Source organism: Hemitrygon akajei, chromosome 22 (assembly GCF_048418815.1).
Source record: "Hemitrygon akajei chromosome 22, sHemAka1.3, whole genome shotgun sequence".
Taxonomy (NCBI): Eukaryota; Metazoa; Chordata; class Chondrichthyes; order Myliobatiformes; family Dasyatidae; genus Hemitrygon; species Hemitrygon akajei.
The window spans coordinates 55,706,386-55,728,463 of record NC_133145.1 but is presented as its reverse complement, the minus strand read 5'-3'; the positions used below and the strand labels follow the sequence as shown (position 1 = coordinate 55,728,463).

The window sequence follows — 22,078 nt, the reverse complement described above, 5'->3', positions numbered from 1 at the left end:
CAGTCGGGGTTCAATTCCTGCCGTTGTCTATAAGGAGTTTGGACATTCTCCCCTGTGACCACATGGGTATCCCAGTTTCCAAAGATGTAGTTAGGGCAAGTGAGTTGTGGTCATGCTACACTGGCACCGGATACATGACGACCTTTGCAGATGGTCCAGCACAATCCTCAATGTTAATATGATACAAAACACCACATTTCACTCTAAATGTTGATGCATTTGTGACAAATAAAGCTCATCTTTCAGATTCAGGTGTATTGGCAAGCTAGAATTTACAGCAAAACTCTAATTATTTGCCAGATTTACAATCTACCAAGTGTTATTTTTAAATATGGACACAAATTTCCAAGAAATTTGAAGTAGGTACAGTACATGACTAAATTAGAAAGGGAATCAGTTCCTAAAAACAAATGAAAAAAAGTTAAACTTTGATAAACACGAGATTCTACAGATTCTGAAAATCCCAAGCAACACACACAAAATGCTGGAGGAACTCAGCAGGTCAGGCAGAGGAAAAAACAGTTGATGTTCGATCTACATTTCAGGTCAAAGACCCTTCATCTGTGCTTGGAAAAAGAGAAAGCAAGTTAGTTTTGAGATGTAGAGGTGGAGTAGGGATGGGTAGGACAAAGGGTCTATCTCTGACAGAGCCATGGACCTCACAATATTTTACATTGCTTCAATGGTATTTTCATTCTCTAACTTCCCATTTCATGGCTTTTGTTCATCTTTTCCCTTTCCCATTACTCCATGCCAGCCAAGTACCCCTCCCCATCTCAGCCCAACCCATCTGCCTGAGTTTGACCCATCTCCCTCTCTCCTCGCTATTAGCATCGGGCAGGAGGTGCAGGAGTCTTGGGTCCTGGGTCCAACACCACCAGGTTCAGGAAAAACCGGCGTGGATGGTTTCACTTGCCTCAGCACTGAACCGACTCCACAGCCACTTTCAGGGACTCTACAACTCACATTCTGAGGATTATTGTGTACTTTTTTATTCTTTGCATGATTTGTCCTCCTTTGTACATTGGGATGTTTGTCAGTCTTTGTGATGTGTGGTTTTTCATGGATTTTATTTTATTTCTTTATTTTCATATAGATGTCTGCAAGAATCTTAATCTCAAGATTGTATTTGGTAAACATACTTTGATAGCAAATTTATTTTAACTTGAATTTCTCCAGCTGCTCCCATTAACCCTTCAGTTGATAACCTCAGCAACTTATCACCATGGTCTCCTAAAGGTTATTAAGCAGTTCCTTTTATCAATTTGGTTTTTCCTTCAGGAAAAATTATTCCAACGTAGATATTCATTTGATGTGTTCATCATTACCCAACCTTCACATCATCTTAAAACTAACTTATCTTTTTCTGTCTTCCTGCAGTCTCACCAAAGGGTGGTTAACTGAAAATATCAACCCTCTTCCCACAGATGCTGAGTGTTTCTAACATTTTCTGGTTTTATTCCTGTTTCAGCTAGTGGTGTTCATTCTCCAGGCTGTTCACTTGGGGCCATTGTCTGTCCCTCTTTCCAGCTCATGTCCACTGCCTCAATGTCAGACACTGCCTCCTTTTAGTTTATTCATGGGCCATGGCCATTGATGCTTCTCTTTGCTAATGAAGGTCTCAGTTATGTTCACTCTTTTCTTCACAATTTCAAAGGTTCAATGGTTAATTTATTATCAAAGTATACAGCTCTGGAATTCTTCTCCAGAGAGCCATGAAACCAAGATAGAAAAGAACCCCAGCACAATCATCAACCCCCAATTCCCTCCTCATTGGACAAAAAACAAGTAAGATTGGGCAAAAACCAAAAGACCATGACTGGGGAAAAGTCTACAGTCCAAGTCCACATCCAAAACACAGCAAACCTGGGCAACATTCTCCCTCTCTATAGCAGGGCGATAAAAAGGTAGTCAACTCTCTCCATAGCAGAGCAATCCCCCAGCAATCTGCAAACTGCAAATCACATGCTCTAACAGTTCCAGAATCACATTCAAGATGAAAAACAAGTGTAAAAGACATAAAACAAGTGAAATATATAGCCTCATGATCCATCCAGAAGATGTCAACCAAAGGAGCATTATATGCAGCCATCTAGACCAGAATTTATGGATATCACCGCTTTAAAAGGAATGTAGACTCAAGCCAAGGACAATATACCAACAAATCATTTTCATCTAAGCCCAGTAGTGGAAAAAAATGTAAAGCTGAATTAAGTTGTTCTGCAAAACTACACGTATGTATTAAAATAGTGGTCCATGAATTTGCCAAGAAACCTTTTGCCACCATTTGTAGTAAGCCACCTAAATCAGTGCAGTGCTCGAATACAAAGCACTCCAATTACTAGCCAAACACATAGCTAAATAAATCAATACTCCAGGACTAATTTCTCTTTCCCTATTTCTCCATCACCTTTAATGTTATTACCTCCAAGAGCAGGATGAAATCTGAAAATTTGTTAAAAGGTCAAACAATTAATCATAAAATGGAAAATTGATCCATTCAAAGGCTACCTTAAAATGCGAACAAAGTCATGTGAATAAACTTGTCAGAATAGCTCCTCTTCAAAGAAGTTTGGTTCCTGGACGACAGCTCATTATTTCCCACAGCAGAAACTAAGAGTCAAATATATTTTCAGCAACAAATACAAGGGCTAAGGCGTTGATTTATTCCACCAGCCTGGTTAACAAATAGAAGCTGAAGAAACATTTATCATAGTACGGCAAAATTCTTTGCATTGAGCTCCAAAAAAAAATACCAATATGCCAAATACTTGATGGACGAAATGGAAATACCCGGATAGTCAAGGAGCTACAATTCTTTATCTGGCTGAATTCCCTCAAAAAGAAAATTATTCAATATTTACAGGTAATTTCACTTATTCAACATCCAGCTGACCACAGACACACAGGCCAGCTCATATTAACACAAGATGTTCTGCAGATGCTAGAAATCTTGAGCAACATAAACAAAATGCTGGAGGAACTCAGCAGGTCAGGCAGTATCTATGGAGACAATGAAGGATCTCGGCCTGAAACATCGACTGTTTATTCCTCTCCATAGATGTTGTCTGACCTGCTAAATACCAAAGCAAGCTTGGTGTGATTTGAAGGTTACTACATTGAAACCTTTTAAAACCCGTAACACAAGTTACTTAATCTCCTAACACAGCCAGCAACTGGTTGTCAGAAATTGTATCGTGTCATTATTAATACCTACAGTATACATTGGACAACACAATGCCATTTGCAACATGTTCATGTAGATCACCTTCAGGAAATGGAAGGCTGCACTCTCTACTTGGAATCATGTAACATTTATACCACAAGCAGACTAGTCAGCCCTTCATACTTATGCCAGTTCTACAAAACTGCTACTGATTTCATCCCACAGGCAGACTGACAAGCTGTTTTGCAATAATTTCTCTTAATTGCCCCATCACATTTTGCACCTGGATCTGAAACATTACATCAAAAAATTATTTCTCACTTCACTCTCATCATCTTAAATTCATACTTTTTGCTCACTGACCATTGCAATACATTTTAAAAGGGAGAACAATCTGTTTCCAATCTTAATTGCAAGTACAGAGGATTCTGGTTAATTGGAACACATCAGCACCAGTACATTTTGGCCCAATTAAGCAATTAGCCAAAGTTTTATGGAAATAGAAAGGCATAAAAAAGACAAACTAGTGTTTAACTGAGTAACAAATTATGTATTTAAATGAAACAGAACAAATTAAAATACTATCAATACTCCTACAGTAGTCTAAAGCTTAATATTGGCTCCTCATAGTTATCAGAGGAATTCATCCAGTACTAACCACTGTGTTCTTTTGATCGACTGTAAATGAACAAAATCAGTGCAGACACCTAGTGCAGATAATGGAGTACTTCATTGCCTTCCAGCATGAAGTACTGTTAAAATAAATATAACAAAATTATCAAAAATCACTGCTTTTTGAACCAGCGCCTGTCGCCCCCAAAAGTATAGCGCAACTGAAGCACACACAACTGGCGCTATTTAAAAACTGTTCACTCTAAGAATGGGGTAGTGTCCAAAAGCCACACAAGTGCACACAACTGACACTAGTTAGAAATAGTTTGGCAGTATAGTATCCCAAGTAAATCCTGTTTATTTTCTCGATTAGCTTTTGTTCTTTAATTAAGAGTTGTCCCAAATAAGCAACTGCCCTGATTAAGCAATGATCCAATTAACCTGAATCCACCATCTCCATCAGACATACAATCTAACATCAGAATCAGGTTTAATATCACCAGCATATGTCGTGAAATTTGTTAACTTAGCAGCAGCAGTACAACGTAATACATGAAAATATAGGAAAAAACTACAGAGAATTAACTTTCTGTAACATATGATAAATTAGTCCATAGAGTCACCGACAGAAGACCTACAAAGCAAGCCTTAGTACTTAGAGCTTAAAGCATCCTAGGAAGAAAATAATAAATTAAATCATTCAAGGCATACCTATTCATTGTCCCACTATTTAGGGCTGTAACATTATTGAACTTTGTGTGCCAGAAAGAGGCCATTGACAAGTTAGATACACATTGGCTCAATGTCACTACAATCTAGCTACTTACATACCCCAACTTCTTCTCTCAACCCTACAAACTCTTTCCTTTTCAATATTAATCCAGTTCCTTGAAAATGCAAAATGCTGGAGGATCTCAGCGGCATTGATGGAAAGGAAAAACAGTCAGTGGCACAGACCGAGACCCTTCATCAGAACTAATGAAAAGTCTCTGCCCGAAATGCCGACTGTTCATTCCTCTCCAATAGATGCTGCCTGTCCTGTTCAGTTCCTCCAGCAACCTGTGTGGGTTACTCTGGATTTCAAGCTTCTGCAGAATCTCATGAGTTTAATATGTGATTGTGCCTTCATTACTACCCAGCAGTGAATCTTAGACCCTACCATGTACCAAATTTAACACACACACAAAATGCTACAGGAACTCAGCAGGTCAGGCAGTATCTATGGAGGGTGAGAAGCAGTCTACATTTCAAAGCAAGAACCTTCATTAGGTGCTTACTCCCCTCCATAGATGCTGCCTGACCTGCAGAGCTCCTCCAACCTTCTTTTTGTGTATTGCTCTGGATTTCCAGCATCTGCAGAATCTCGTTTTAATCACATACCAAGTTTTTTTCCATGTGCCACTTTTGCCTATCACCCTCATTCTATACCCATTACCACATAAACCAAAGGGATTGGCTTCTTTCTCCTCTGTTTATAACTTGTATATTTTAAATGTCTCTACCAGTCCCCTCAATCTCTATTCTATTCTATTTATTAATCCACTGAACTAAAGTTCCTCATTCCTGGAATCACTTTGCCTGATCATTTCTGCATCCTCTCCAAAATCTTTACATATTTTCTAACTTTGACACCCAAAACTGAAGGCAATCAATATACTTGTTAGGGATTACTCTAGACTTATGAAATTATGGACAGAAGATATTAGTTAAAACAAGAATCAGTCTTCAGGAAATAACCCCTATCGTACTTTAACTTCAACTGAAACTTAAAGGCTATTGAAATCAATATCCTTAAGGGTCCTGATTCCAATCATTGGGTGCAGGACATTCTGATTCCAATCCATGGAAACTACACAAGAGAAGACAATAGATGAATGTTGATGGTGGTTATTGAAAACTTCAAGATGAGATCAGGAAGGCATTAAGTGACCTTTGCCTCCATTGGTATATCTAGGCCATTTAGTTAAGTCAAGTCACTTTTATTGTCATTTCGACCATAACTGCTATGTACAGTACATAGTAAAAAATGAGACAACGTTTTTCCAGGACCATGGTGTTATATTACATGACACAGTACAAAAACTAGACTGAACTACATAAAAAAACAACACAGAAAAAACACTAGACTACAGACCTACCCAGGACTGCATAAAGTGCACAAAACAGTGCAGGCATTACAATTAACAATAAACAGGACAATAGGGCAGTAAGGTGTCAGTCAGACTCTGGGTATTGAGGAGTCTGATAGCTTTGGGAAAGAAACTCTTACATATTCTGGTCGTAAGAGCCCGAATGCTTCGGTGCCTTTTCCCAGACAGCAGGAGGGAGAAGAGATTGTATGAGGGGTGCGTGGGGTCCTTCATAATGCTGTTTGCTTTGCAAATGCAGCGTGGTGTAAATGTCTGTAATAGCGGGAAGAGAGACCCCAATGATCTTCTCAACTGATCTCACTATCCGCTGCAGGGTCTTGCGATCCGAGATGGTGCAATTTCCGAACCAGGCAGTGATGCAGCTGCTCAGGATGCTCTCATTTGTTTAGAGATATGGTGCGGAACAGGCCCTTTGACCCTTTGAACTGCGCCGCCAGTATATGCCTTTCAAAGTGAACATATACCAGTTCCTCAGAATCTTTTCCAACAACTTCCCTACCACTGATGCAAGGCTCCCTTTCCAGGCTTAACCCTAATGCTTTTTTTTGAACAAGAGAGGACAACCTTCAAGCAGAGGTTGGTGGGTACTTAATTAGTAAGGGTATCAAAAGTTATGATGAGAAGGTGGGGGAAACATGGTTAATGGGGAAAATAAATTCCCCATGATAGAATGGCAGAGCAAATACGATGGACCAAATGGCTTAATTCTGCCATTGAGATTGAGAAAAGAGAGGAGGTTAAATTCACCAAGTGAATGAGGGCTGGGTGGAAGTTAGAGGCAAAGTTGATAAAATTGATGAGCTCAGCATGACTGCATGAAGCAGCACCAATGCAGTTGTCAATGTAGCAGAGGAAGAGTTGGGGAATATAATGGGAAAGGCTTGGAACATGGACTGTTCTAAGTAGCCAACGAAGAGGCAGGCAAAGTTGCAGCCAATGTGGCTGCCTATGGCCACCCCTCGAGTTTGGAGAAAGTGGGAGAAGCCAAAGGAAAAATTGTTGAGGGTGAGGACCAATTCTGCCAGACGGAGGAGGGTGATAGTGAAAGGGAATTGGTTGGTTCTTTTGTCAAGAAAGAAGCAGAGAGCTTTGAGGCCTTCTTGACGGAGGATAGAAGTGTAGAGGGACTGAGCACCATGGTGTAAATGAGACCATCAGGGCCAAGAATTGAAAGTTATCAAGAAGGTGAAGAGCATGAGATATGTTGTGGATGTAGGTAGGAAGGGACTGAACTAAGGGGGATAGAATGGATCGATGTACGAGAACATGAGTTCAGTGGGGCAGAAGCAGGCAGAGACAACAGGCCTATCTGGACAATCCGGTTTGTGGATCTTGGGTAGGAGGTAGAAGTGAGAAGTGCAGGGTCGGGGATCTACAACTTTGGTGGCAATGGATGGGAGTTCTTCACAGCTGGTGAGGTCAGTGATGGTGTCAGAGACGGTTTAAAAATTGCAAAGATTAGTCTTTTGAGGAAATACATCATACAGAGACACAGAGCAAGATGCTGAGGATGATTAACTGAGTGCTGGTGACACAATGGCATCCACACGACAAATATAGATGAAGTGGGAAGGCTGGTTCAGAATCGATGACAGTGGAGGACGGTTCTTGCTGCTGATTCGGTAGATTGGACTATAGAACTGGTAGCAATTTGCAGTGAAGGTTGCAACGTATTTTTTTTTGGCAAAGTATTGACTATTCTTGTGTGAAGAAACTAAGGAAGGTGTCCTTCACTGTTTCATGTTTGAGAGGATTGACTGGTTTATTGATCTGGAAGATAATTGGAATGGTACAGATTTTTTTGCTTTAATAATTTAAAGAAAACTCCCCTGAAGAAAATGCTTGAGTAATTTTAAAGAATCCCTGTCACTTTTTTTTGAGTTGGGCACAATTTAAGTAGATGCAGCATTTATTTGCATTAATTTTACATTTTTATTTAGAGAACTATTTTTAGGTTCTTCAGCTTTCTGACTGCCAATGATTGCTGAACCAGAGAAGGGATACAGAATGGTAGCTAGGAACTGTTATGGAAAGCCTTGTGAAAATAAGGGAAAATATTCATTATTTCCTGTAGGCTTTTTTTTAAACTTTTACTTAATTTGTTTACTATATTTGCTAACTGTATAGATTTTCTAATATTCCTTTATAAAATAGTTCCAGGATTCCTCGATTTTGTTTTTATTTTAGAGATACAGCATGGAACAGGCCCTTCTGGCCCAACAAGCTGCCCCTCTCAGCAACTCACCTATCGAATCCTAGACAATTTACAATGATCAATTAACCTACTAAACTGTACCTCTTTTGGACTGTGGGAGGAAACCCATGTACATATGGGAAAGAATGCGATTTGTTCACAGAGGATGCTAGAATTGAACTCTGAGCTCTGACACCCCAAGCAGTAATAGTGTCGCGCTAACCTCTACTGCTGCAGCATAGGCCTAATCTCCTCGGCCATGAGTTCTGACTTGCTGGCACTGGGTGAAGAATACTTCTCAGTCTTAGGAAATTTACTATGGGCTATCATTACCAGTTTCCATGCGGGGAACACCAGCAGAACTCCAACTGATGGGTTTCCCTCGCACCGATGTGGACAATTGCCTCTCTGGTCTCGAATCCTGATGTTGTAATCGAGGTTTAAATCTATAAGCATACCCAGTGGACAAGACAACAGATGGTTTTTGAGGGAGGACACAGTAGTGTAGCAGTTAGCACAATGCTTTGCAGCGCCAGCTGTAAGATTGGGGTTCAATTCCCGCCGCTGTCTGTGAGAAGTTTGCACATTCTTTCCAACACTGTGTGTTTCCTCTGGGAGCTCCAGTTTCCTCCCACATTCCAAAGATGAATAGTTAGGGTTAAGGTTAATGAGTTGTGGACATGCAAAGTTGGTGCTGGAAGCATGGTGACACTTGCAGACTAGCCCCAGCACATCTAGACTATGTCTTTTGTCATTGACGTAAATGATGTATTTCACTTTTTGTTTGGATGTATGTGTGACAGATAAAACTCATCTTTCCCTTCAGTACTAAATTCCAAGGTCAAAGTAAAGCAGTAAGCCCTGTGGTTTACATCAATCATTAGCAATAAGAAGCCAAATAAAGTCTGAAAACAAAATGAATCAGAAGTAATTTTATAAAACTTGACAATTCCAACTCATCCTGGGCCCTATAGCAGAGCACTTCACGAGAACTCCAATTAGGAAATTCACACATCTGCAATGCAGCCTGATATTGAATTATTCATGAATATAAATTCCCCTACCCACTGTACCAATCTGTTTCATATGGGCCAGAAATTGAGCACACTCTTGCTTCATATTAAATAATACGAAACAGCCAGTGATGGAAGGAATGGTTTCAGAAGCAATTTCAGTATTTGCTATCTCAGAGTAGAAAATTAAAGCTTTAACTTTAGTGTGGGAGATAAACAGTTAACAACTTAGCTCCGTGCGGAAAATGTCCAGCTGTCATCCTGCATTTGATTACTGCTTGATAAGAATGCTTCTTGGATAAATGAATGCATAATGAATCCTTGATTGTCTTTACAGTTAAATATCCTGTCAACACCTTTGATTGGTAATTCAGATCAAAGTGTAGAATGCTACACTAACTCTAGCCCAATTAATTCAAAACCTTCAGTAGAGAGCTATGTAAAGTAACAGAATTATCTATTGTTGGGATCATCTATTAATCCGGAGCTCCCAGTGCAGCCTCTAAACTGGTGAGACATGGCACAGATTGGGGGAACTACTTTAAACGCCTCTGCTATCTACCAGAAAAGGCAGGATCACCCAATGCCTACCCATTCCAATTTGCCTTCCTATTCCCATTCTGACATGTCAATCCATGGCCTCCTCTACTGCCACAGTGAGGCCAAACTCAGGCTGGAGGAGCACATCTCATATTCCTGTCAGCATGAACATCAATTTCTCTAACCTTCCCCTTCTGGTTACCCTCCCATCCCCCCTCCTCACCTGCCCATCACTTCCCTCAGATTCCCCACCTCCTCCTATCCATGGTCTACTTTCCACTCCTATCAGATTCCTTCTTCTTCAGTATTTACGTCTACCACCCATCACCTCCCAGCTTTTCATTTCAACACCCTTACCCACCCACCGAACTTTCCCCTCACCTGGTCTCACCTATCACCTGCCAGTTTGTACTGTTGATTGTCCTGACAAAGGGTCTCGGCCCGAAACGTTGACTGCTCATTTCAACGGATGCTGCCGACCTGCTGAGTTCATCCAGCTTGTTTGTATGTACTGTTGATTCCCTTCCACAGATCCTCCAGCATTTTGTGTGTGTTGTAACAGAAGTATCTTAACTAGTTATGTAAATACAAAATTTTGGGAGCATTCACATGTACAAGCGTTTCAACACTATTGTTCAAATTATTTTGTGAACCCTATTTCCAAGCTCTGACGTATATTATGACCTGAAAATTCTTCTTTGCAGAAATTCAAAAGCATTAATACTCAATGGCATCATTAAAAAAATTAAATACAACAGCTAAAAGTTGAATACATGAGCATCTAACAATACAATCAGAAATATCATACAACAAAAAAATTTACACGAGCAGTCAGCGGCTATTAATTCAGGAACACACAAGAACCACTGCGAAAAAATGGAACTGTGATATTTGCAACGCTGACTATAAGTTTCTTAGCTGAGCAAATAACAAAAGGTATTTTTCCCCCCACATTGATTTAATGAAGTGCAAAAAAAGTTGTAAATTTATCAATGATTACATGTAAACTTAATAAATTTCTCTGCATCTGAATCCCAAAATGCATCCACACCAATATAACAAAGTGCAAAGTTTTGCAGCTTTCAGTATGGAAACAATATACAGTATTTGCTCATGAGTTCACGTTCCAGACACAAGCATTACAAAGCAATCGGAGTTTATGCACTATTGTAGAAAGATATCAGGTCACTCAATTCTACATCCTTTCAACCAGATTTGTACTGTTTAATGCCAATGTTAATGTAGATGACCGAAATTGCCAGAGTTAATGCAGAGAACCTAAACTCAATCCTCCTCTTAAATGAACACACTCTGGTTTCCCAAACCAGAGAAACTCTTTCTAAAACAAACTTCCTAGTGAAGGAATCAAAAAACCAGCCACAATGAATGCACAAGTACACCCTACCCTTGTTATACGCGGGGGATACGTTCCTCACAGTCAACACATAATGTGAAATCGCATAATGTGAATAATTATTTAAATGGAGAAAATAGGGATGCGTTCCAGAGGGCTTCCTAAATATGTTTTATCTGTAATTTATTCACATTTTCATACCAATATGACAAAAAAGCAGTACCTCAAGGTACATCTGTATTATATTTCATCAATTTAAGGCAATATTCAATGTAATAAATCATAGAAAGTTAACATACTAGGGCGTACAGTACTCACAAACAGTGGCAGGTGTGTTCGCTCCAAGAGATGAGTGGTTGTTGTGGTGTCAAGCAGCTCTACGTGGATAAGGTGGATGGATGGTTGTGGTCATCAGGATCATATCAAGCACAGCAAGGGGTGAAGGAAGACTCACAGAACTCTTAGAACTGCCGGCACCGGTTTGAAGAAAGTGGTGAGGGTTGTTTGCTTGGCACCATTTTGTTTTTCAGCATAAATTTGCTTGTAGGGAAGAAGGGTCGACGGCAGGGAACGACTGAAATGCTGACTCCGTTCTAAACTTGGGTCCATGTCCATCGCCATTTATGCCAAGTGTTCCAATTTGGTAACCTCCCAGGATTTTCAAAATCGTCTGTTGCTTGCAGCATCTGAGAGATAGTTCGCTGTTAAAAAAATGCGCCTTGAATGTGGATCACACCTTGGTCGAGTGGCTGAATCAGCGATGTTGTGTTAGGCGGCAGGAAACGCACTGTTATGTTAGGATGAATGCTGTCCAAATGTTTAGGATGGGCTGGTGCTTTGTCAAGCAACAATAGAACTTTAAAGACAAGATTCTGTTCCTGGCAGTAGCGTCCCAGAGCTGTGTTACCTTCAGCTGATGCCACGCTGTTTATAATTTCCAACTTTTTTTCCCAAGTGTTAAAGTGGTTCTCTGCCGCTCGGCTGATGGCCCAGGAATTGACATCGGATACTTAAGAGGCATAGTTAAATATTTCAAGCACAAAATCACTGCACCGTAGGTAAAACCAACAAAAGTTTAAGAGCGCAAGATCGCACATCCACACGCTGCCAAATCCAATGCAAGACTGGCGGGAGTGAAACTGTGAGGCACGCACATCTGACTTGTATTGGCACGAAAGCAGCGCTTCTCGTCCCAACAGTGAGACTGTGAGGCATGCACATGTGATTTGTATTCGTGGGAAAGCAGAGCTCCTCGCATAACTGAGAGTTTTGGACGCATATAAGGAGACGTTGGTAGAAATCGGTTCGTCGCATAACTGTGAATCCTCATAGTCTGAAGGCGCATATAACGAGCATATGGTGTACCAAATTTTACAAGGAAGAAAATATCAAGATCATGCTCAAATATAGAGTTATTTGAATTTTTATCCAAGCTTATGCGAGGATATAAGAAATAGTCAATTCAATTCAATGGCTCTATTTAATGAGAGATATTAACGCCATCCGTCCTTCTATGCAAGATCACGGATACAAAGTTATAAAATACTTAACATAAATACAATTTGAATATTTACACACTGAAAGTACAAGATTACATTCCAGGACAATTGCAAAATGTATTCATCAACTCAAAGTACATTTATTATCAAACCTTGAGATTTGTCTCCTTACAGGCAGCCACAAAAATAGAACCCTTTTTTTTTTAAAAAGACCATCAAACACCCAATGTGCAGAGGGAGAAAAAAAAAGCAAATCGTGTTAACAATAAAAGTGAGCAAATAGTATTCAGAAGTGAAGTTTTACAAAAGTGAGCCCACCGACATGAAGCCAGGCATCACTGCAGTCGGGGCAGGCCACAGCCTCAGTTCAACACAGAGCCAACTAAACATCGTGGAGTAGAGAGCATAACTGGCCTGTCCCTCACCTCCAGTCCCAACAATCTGACCTTTTCAATCTGCCCTGATGTTTAAATCGTCCAAACTTCGGGATATTCCTTACCCTTGGACCCAGGCTCTGCCACTTCAATACACTCTCAGGCAAAATGGTCAAAATTCGCTCTTTATTCTGACTGCAGTAAATAAATACTCAGGGAAAAATAACTCAGTTTCCTTTCTCAACACAATTCAGAACAGTAGGCTTGGCCCCTAGTATCACTCTGTGACGAGGCTGAATTAATGATACCACTTCTAATCGAGGGTCACATGCATATCAGCTGTGAAACCAGAATTACGAGAAAGTTAAATGCATATTACACTGATGACAAAGGGTATCAAAGTACCAAATGAAAACCTTAATTTATATTTCAAGACACAATATATACTTCCAAAAACATGACTTTTAAAGAAACTTGGAGATACACAAGCTTTCAAACTGTCCCTTATGGTACTGACACACAGATACAGACTGCAGTTCAAAGTTATCAAGGTACGTATGTTACAATATACTCCATTGAGATTTATTTGTTGCAGAAATTTACAGAAAAACCAAAAACTGTACATAAACAGACAAAGGCTCCAAATAACCAAAGTTCAAAACAAGAAAAACTCTGCAAATCAAAATAACACTGGAAACATGAGTTGTAAAGAGTCCTTGAAAGTGAGTCTGTGTGTTGTCAGAATAGTAGTAAATGAAGTTCGGGAGTCTGATGGTTGTGGTGTAATAACTGCCCCTGAACTGGGTGGTGTGGGGCCCAAGGCTTCTGTACCTCCTGCCCTATGGTAGCAGTGAGAAGGCATGGCCTTTGATGATGGATGTTGCTATCTTGTGACATCGCTCCATGTAAATGTACTCCGTGATGGGGAGTTGCTTTGCCTATGATGCACTGAGCTGTATCCACCACCTTCTGTAGCCTTTTCCATTCCTGGGCATTGGGGTGTTACCATTCCAGGCTATAATACCAGTTAAGATAAACTCTACTGTGCATCTATAGATTTTGGTCAAAATATTTGGTGACATACCGAATCTATGCAAACTTCTAAGGAAGTAGAGACACTGGTCCCACTACAGGTGTTCGATGTGTTAACACCAAGAAATTTAAAACCACTAACCCTCTTTACCTCCATTCCCCCAAATGAGGACTGACTCATGAACCTCGGGCTTCTTCCTCCTGTACTCAATGATCAGCTCAGGTTTTGCTGACATTGATCGAGAGGCTGTTGTGAAACCTCTCAACTACTTTTTAAATCTAACCCCTACGCCAATTAGTCACCACCCTTAATTTGGCCAACAATAGTGGCATTGTCAGCAAATGTAAATACGGCATTGGAGCTGGACTCAGCCTCACTGTCGGAAGTATAGAGAGTAGAGCAAGTAGAAAGTTAGCTGGTTCTGCAGAATAGCTTTCCAAAGTATACCTAAAAATGGATTTTTTTTGTATAAGTAACTAATGGTAAACAAAAGACTCAGGAACTAGTGCTAATGCTATTCTTTATTTGTGACTGCAGTGGATTCTGATTAATTGGGATACATCGGGACTGGTATATTTTGGCCTAATTAAGCAGCTACCCCAATTTGCCAAAGTTCATGGAAATAGTTAAAAAGGTATGAAAAAGACAAACTACCATTTAACAGAGTAAAAAAAATTATTTAAATACAACACAGAATAAATTAGAACACTGGCAATAGCACTACAGTACTATAAAACAGTGTATTCTTTCCTAATAGTTATCAATGGAAGAATTCATCCAGTGTATGCTGTCATCTATGGGATGACCAAAGAGGGGTAGCACCTCTGGTGAAGGGGCTTGTCCTGTCCATTCTGGGGCAGCTCATTCAGCCTTTGGCCACACCAGACACTCAGCTCTCACCTGTGGCTCGAAGCAGATGTTTGCATGCGACAGTGGCCACACCACAGTACAAAGCTTTAACAGGCAGGTGAGCCCAGGTGAGGATAGCTGGAGGGGCCTCATAACCCTGTGAAATAGGGACAAACCTGTCTTAGCTTATTAAGTCAGCTCCAGCAAACTGTATGGATGAGACCAACAGTTAGATCTAACAACCAAGATGGTGGTTCTGCAACACTTTGTGGAGAGCAAAGGATGTGATAAGGCACAGAAGTCATGGTTACCCACTGCAACCAAGGAAGACCTTAGTCTGTGATGACTATTCAGACCACGGACCCTGAACTTCCAGGGTCAATAGAGTGTAACTGTCCCTGTGCAATGGCTTTTCCACTTGAAAAACACTCCTGCACAGGTTTCACTGTCATCGTCAGATACAGAGGACAACCAGCACACTGCCATGGTCTTTTCATTAACAGTAATGAAGCAAATTAGCCCAGATAATGGATCTAGCATAGATAATGGACAATCTTCATACAATACTTTCAATGCGGCATTCTCTAAATCTTCATCTTCATTATAACATTCAAGATGATTGTCGATACATTCAAATTCTCCATAGTTCCTAGCTTGTTGAAGTACTGAAATAGTTTCATTTTCGCTCCCAGTTGTTTCTATCATCTCCAAGCATAAATGCTTGAAACAATTCTGAATTGCCTTACAGCTTACTCTTGCCAACTATCAGTGACAAAAAATCACCGATTTTTTTTTTTAAAACACAAACCTACACAATATTTCTCTGTTTCTAACTGACACTATTCAAAAACTGTGCACTTTAAACACGGTGTAGTGTCTAACAGCCACACAAGTTCATGCAGCTGACGTTAGTTAGAAACTGTTCAGCAACAGTCTTCTGCCCCAATTAAGTAGCATAGTGCAACAAATAAATGAAGGGAATTTCAGCTATTTTCTCAATTAATTTTTCTTCTTTTGAGAGTCATCTCAAATAAGCAGCTGCCCCAATTACCCGATGGTCCAATTAACTGAATCCACTGTATTTGCTATTCTAACTATGTGTGCTGTGAGTGGCTGTATGTTCTGTGCTCTGCACCTTGACTCCGGAGGGACAATGTTTTGTTTAGCTGTGTATGTTTATGGTTGAATGACTATTAAACTTGAACTTGAGGAGATTGCTGAAAATTCAGTGCAGAGCAACATGCACACAAAATGCTGGAGGAGAGCAGCAGGTCAGGCAGCATACATGGATAGTAATAAAGATAGGCTGAGACCTTCAATTGCTCCAAGTATCTACTTTAAATGTTTCTGTTCCGCCAGCCAAAGGAAACATCCCTTCAAATGCATGACAGCATTGAGAGCTTCTACATTTCACATACTGATAGCTATAGGGATACAAAGTCCTGGGAAAAGTGCATTCCTTGAATTTGGTCACTCACACAAGCTGTCAAACACATTTGTTTTATATCTTTGCCTGGACTTGGTATATACAGTACTGTTTAAACATCTTAGGCACATATACAGTAGCATGCGAAAGTTTAGGTACCCCCGGTCAAAATTTCTGTTACTGCGAATAGTTAAGCGAGTAAAAGATGACCTGATTTCCAAAAGGCATAAAGTTAAAGATGACACATTTCTTTAGTATTTTAAGCAAGATTACTTTTTTTTTTAAATTTCCATCTTTTACAGCTTCAAAATAACAAAAAAGGAAAAGGGCCCAAAGCAAAAGTTTGGGCACCCTGCATGGTCAGTACTTAGTAACATCCCCTTTGGCAAGTATCACAGCTTGTAAATGCTTTCTGTAGCCAGTTCAGTGCCTTTCAATTCTTGTCTGGGGATTTTCACCCATTCTTCCTTGCAAAAGGCTTCTAGTTCTGTGAGATTCTTGGGCTGTCTTGCATGCACTGCTCTTTTGAGGTCTATCCACAGATTTTCAATGATGTTTAGGTCGGGGGACTGTGAGGGCCATGGTAAAACCTTCAGCTTGAGGTAGTCCATTGTGGATTTTGAGGTGTGCTTAGGATCATTATCCTGTTGAAGAAGCCATCCTCTTTTCATCTTCAGCTTTTTTTTCCACAAACGGTGTGATGTTTGCTTCCAGAATTTGCTGGTATTTAATTGAATTCATTCTTCCGTTTACCAGTGAAATGCTCCCCATGCCACTGGCTGCAACACAAGCCCAAAGCATGAGCGATCCACCCCCGTGCTTAACAGTTGGAGAGGTGTTTTTTTCATGAAATCCTGCACCCTTTTTTCTCCAAACATACCTTTGCTCATTGCGGCCAAAGAGTTCTATTTTAACTTCATCAGTCCACAGGACTTGTTTCCAAAATGCATTAGGCTTGTTTAAATGTTCCTTTGTAAACTTCTGACGCTGTATTTTGTGGTGAGGATGCAGGAAAGGTTTTCTTCTGATGACTCTTCCATGAAGGTCATATTTGTGCAGGTGTCGCTGCACAGTAGAACAGTGCACCACACTCCAGAGTCTGCTAAATCTTCCTGAAGGTCTTTTGCGGTCAAATGGGGGGTTTTGATTTGCCTTTCTAGCAATCCTACGAGCAGTTCTCTCAGAAAGTTTTCTTGATCTTCCAGACATCAACTTGACCTCCATCGTTCCTGTTAACTGCCATTTCTTAATTACATTACGAACTGAGAAAATGGCTACCTGAAAACACTTTGGCTATCTTCTTATAGCCTTCTCCTGCTTTGTGGGCATCGTTATTTTAATTTTCTGAGTGCTGAATCATGGTTGGGAAAGAAAGGAGGGAGCAGGCAGCACTAAAGAGACATCCTGTAATGATCAATGAACCAATCGTATGGAAGCAAATGAACTTGCCTGGTGTCTCAGGGCACGGTGTGTCTGCACCTATGCCTACCTCTGCCCCGGCACTTCTTCTCTGTCACCTGTCCCACTGTGCTTCACCCTCGCCATTTCCAAAATCCTTTAGATTTACAAACTCGCTCTCCACTCCACATTGACAAATACAGTACTGTGGAAAAGTCTGATGCACCCTAACCATATATACGTGTGCAAGACTTTTGCATTTGTAGACTGCATTTCAATAAATAAAAATAAAACAAGATCCAAGCATTAAAAGCTTTAAACTCGAATCAAGAATCAGACTATAAACAATTAGCAAGGAAGATATTTTCCATGAGAAATCAATCTTTGTTCACCATGCATGCCAGGGATTTATCTGGCATAAATCCTTCCCTTTCAGTAGAAAATACTTTACAACACAAAAGCAGAAAACCTATTCAGACTAGAAGCTTGCTCAGTCAAACACCAAACTCAATTTTTATTCTCAGTTCCAGCTCAGCCCACATACTCAAACACAAGAGATTCAACAGAGGCTGGAATTCTTGACCTACACACACACAAAGCGCTGGAGAAAAAGAGCAGGTCAGGCAACATTTACGGAGGAGGGTAAGCAATTGATGTTTCAGCCTAAGACTTTTCATTGAGACTGGGAAGGAAGGAGACAAAAGCCAGAATATAAAGTTAAGGGAGAGGAAGGAGTACAACCTGGCAGGGTGATGAGACCAGATGCATATAATTAGAATGTGTTTCACATCCCGCTATCAATATCCAGAATCTCACCTCAGCCCTGCAGCACATGCACAGGTTACCCAGCTTTACAGGCCCAAGTATATAAAATGTATTTATTTAAAAAGCAGTAGTGCACTTATAAAACCTCAAGGATTAGAACATTTATTCAAGTTGTCCAGTTGAATCTTCAATCTGGCCCAAGAGCAAGGACTTCCTTTAAATTCAAAACAAACCTTACACTCAACGTCACTAAGACCAAAGAACTGATTGTGGACTTTAGGAAGGCTAAGACAAGGGAACACAAATCCTCAGATATGGAGAGTGAGTAATTTCAAGTTTCTGGGTGTCAATATCTTTGTGGATCTAACCTGATCCCAAGGTAATTTAGCTAGAAAGGCGGCAAGACAGCAGCTAATTTCATCAGGAGTTTCAGGAGATTTGATTTATCACCTAAAACACTCGAAAGCTTCTACAGATGTACCATGGGGAGCATTCTGACTGGCTGCATCACCATCTGATATGGCGGGGCTACTGCACAGGATCACAGCAAGCTGCGGAGAGTTGAAAAATTAGTCAGCTAACTCATGGGTATTAGCTAGCATCTGTACCTTCAAGGAGCAATGCCTGAAAAAGGCTGTTTCCATCATTAAGGAACCCCATCACCCAAAGCATGCTCTCTTCGTTCTCATTGTTACCATCAGGAAGTACAGGAGCCTGAAGGCACACACTTAGTGATTCAGGAAAAGCTTCTTCCCCTCTGCCATCCTCCAGACTATGTAACAGTTTCTTCCCCCAAGCTATCAGACTCCTCAATACCCGAAGTCTGGACTGACACCTTGCCCTATTGTCCTGTTTATTATTTATTGTAATGCCTGCACTGTTTTTGTGCACTTTATGCAGTCCAGTATAGGTCTATAGTCTAGCATAGCTTTCTCTGTGTTGTTTTTTTTTTTACGTAGTTCAGTCTAGTTTTTGTACTGTGTCATGTAACACCATGGTCCTGAAAAACGTTGTCTCATTTTTACTATGTACTATACCAGCAGTTATGGTCGAAATGACAATAAAAGTGACTTGACTTGACTTGATCCGATGTCTAAATGGGCATTGAACCCACGAACGCTACTGCACTACTTTTTTTTGGATAACTTATCTTAACTGTTTAAAAATATATTTACTGTAATTCAGATTCTGTTTATCATGTATTGCATTGTACTGCTACCGCAAAGTTAACAAATTTCACAACGTATGCCAGTGATATTAAACTTGATTCTGATTCAATCCCACTCAAGCCTTACTTAGTCTAGTCCCAGAGACCTTTGGCCTAATTCACTCCTCCTAATGCAGCAATTTTGTACATACCCAATTAAAACACCAATTAATGCTTGTAAAAACAAAGGAGCGGAGACAGGTTATGCAGCAGATATAATGTGCCTGGGTTTTCAAAAATATTTAGGGTCAGAAAATATGGTTTTGTAGGATAAGTAATAACAGATCAGAAGCCAATGGCAAAGTGGACCTTAGTGATTAAAGGTGGTTTCTAAGCAGGATAAAAAGATGAAATGTGGTATTCCTTAGGGGGAAATGTACAGAAGTGACCTGGACTTGCAAATCAGATGCTTAACAGAAAAAAATCTGGAGATGGCATGGGCTTTAGGAGGATAGTATAATTAATTTTAAGGATGATAATGGAAAAATAAGCATGGACAGTGGATGTTCATTATAAGATACAGTGGAAATGTGCAAAATTTTATTTTTTGTTGAAGTATAAAGGGAGCATTATATTTATTCTTCCTTATGTACGAAGAAAGCCCTAAAGGCAAACTCACAAATCATTAAAATTAACAATTCAAGTTAAAAATCTATTAACATGCAAATAAAAGCACTCGGATTCATTTCTAGTGGATAGATTAAATTTGAATAAGGTCTTTAGAGTACCATGTGCAGTTCTGATTTTAATTTTGCACAAAAGAACACTGGAGCAAATTCAGAAAGCTTTTCAAAAATAATACCATAATTGCGGACTATGTTATCAGGGAAGATTGAAAAGACCAGTGAACATTTCTCTAAAGGTAGGGCATAATAAGGATCATTAACATTATGTGAGGATTTAATGGCACAAGCAGACACCTATCCAACTATGTAGCAGTCCAACTTAGGGAACAATAGTCACTAAGAAATCCAACAGAGACACAAAACAGAGTTGATAGAGAATGAAACTTAAAAAATATTGAACCATTTTCAAAAATATTAGATGTTTTAGCAGAAACTGGGGAAGTAGAAGATGGGTAAAAGAATTAAAGTCATTGCAAGCCATAGAGCACTACGGCAGAGAAACGGGCCCTTTTGTCCATCTAGTCCACGTCAGCCTGGTCTTCTTCCTAGTCCTTTCTATCTGCATCTAGACCACAACCCGCCATACCTCTCTCATCCATGTACCTATCCAAACTTCCATTACTACAATTGAACTTGCATGTACCACAGCTCATTTCATGCTCTCAAATCTGTGAAGTCTCCCTCAGATTCCCTTTAAATATTTCACCTTCCATCCTGAACCTATGGCCTCCAGTTCTAGTCCCACCCAACCCGAGAGGAAAAAGCCTGCAAGCGGCCACCCTGTCTATACTCCCCTTAGCTTAGTATACCACCAAAAGATCTCCCGTCCTTCTCCTCTGCTCCAGTGAAGAAAGGTTGCTTCAAGAATCTGCTGGGAATTCATGCAGCATAAATAAATCAGTTGGGTAATGGTCTGTCACATTGCGATTTCTATGTGAATAATGGAACTTGAAAGCATCTAATAATTAGCTTTATGGGATGCAGAAATCAAGCACTCAATAGCACTTAATTATGGCCTGAATTCTCAGAGTAAAAGCCAGCCTCAGGACTGCATTAGATCTAGACACTTGTTACTAGCCAACAGGAAACCAGTCTAATCCCAGACTTCATCTCCGATCATGCATCCAAATCAAGCAGACAGTCCACTGTCCTAGCTATGCAGCTTTCTCGGTTTAATTCTCGAGCAAACTAAAAGTAAAGTGGAGGTTAATAGGTTCTAAATTAGTCAGGGTGGCAAAGGTTATGGGGAGAGGCAGGAGAATGGGATTAAGAGGGATAATAAATCAGCCATAAAATGATGCAGCAGACTTGATGGGCCAAATGGCCTAATTCTGCTCCCAGGTCTTAAAATCTAAATTAGTAAATTCTGTCAAGTTAAGCACCGTCCATAAGCACTGTTTACACGTATTGCATTTTAAAGTATCTTCCTGCAGTTCAGACGCACAGTAGTCAATGTAATAATACAATGAGACTCCATGCTACAGCATTTTTGATATGAAAAGTAAAATATTTTCCCATGGGGACAAAGGACGGATTATTTTTCTTTCCTCTTGCTGCATAAAACGTCAAATCCAAAGTGACACAGTCATGTATCTTTAAGTAGTCTATTTATGGCAACTAAAATCTAGACAGATTATCTTAAGCTGCAAACAAAGACAGTGTTTCAAACATTGACTATCAGTACAACTTTATGATATTGGAAAAATAAGACATCCGATTGCAATACACAAGCTTCATACACGCACACGCACACCAGGATTTCAGAGTCCGATTTATTTTCATGTTGCTTAAGACTAATATTTGTTGACTTGCAGCAGCAGTACAATACAATACAAAAGACAAAATTATTACAAAGAACAAATATAATTGGTG

At 40.0% G+C, this 22,078-nt stretch overlaps 1 protein-coding gene across 1 annotated transcript in view; it reads right to left on the bottom strand.

Moving 5' to 3' along the window:
- The window catches only part of rptor (regulatory associated protein of MTOR, complex 1), a 483,948-nt gene that overhangs the window by 448,550 nt on the left and 13,320 nt on the right, over nucleotides 1–22,078 (bottom strand). The gene's annotated exons all lie outside the window — the stretch shown is intronic.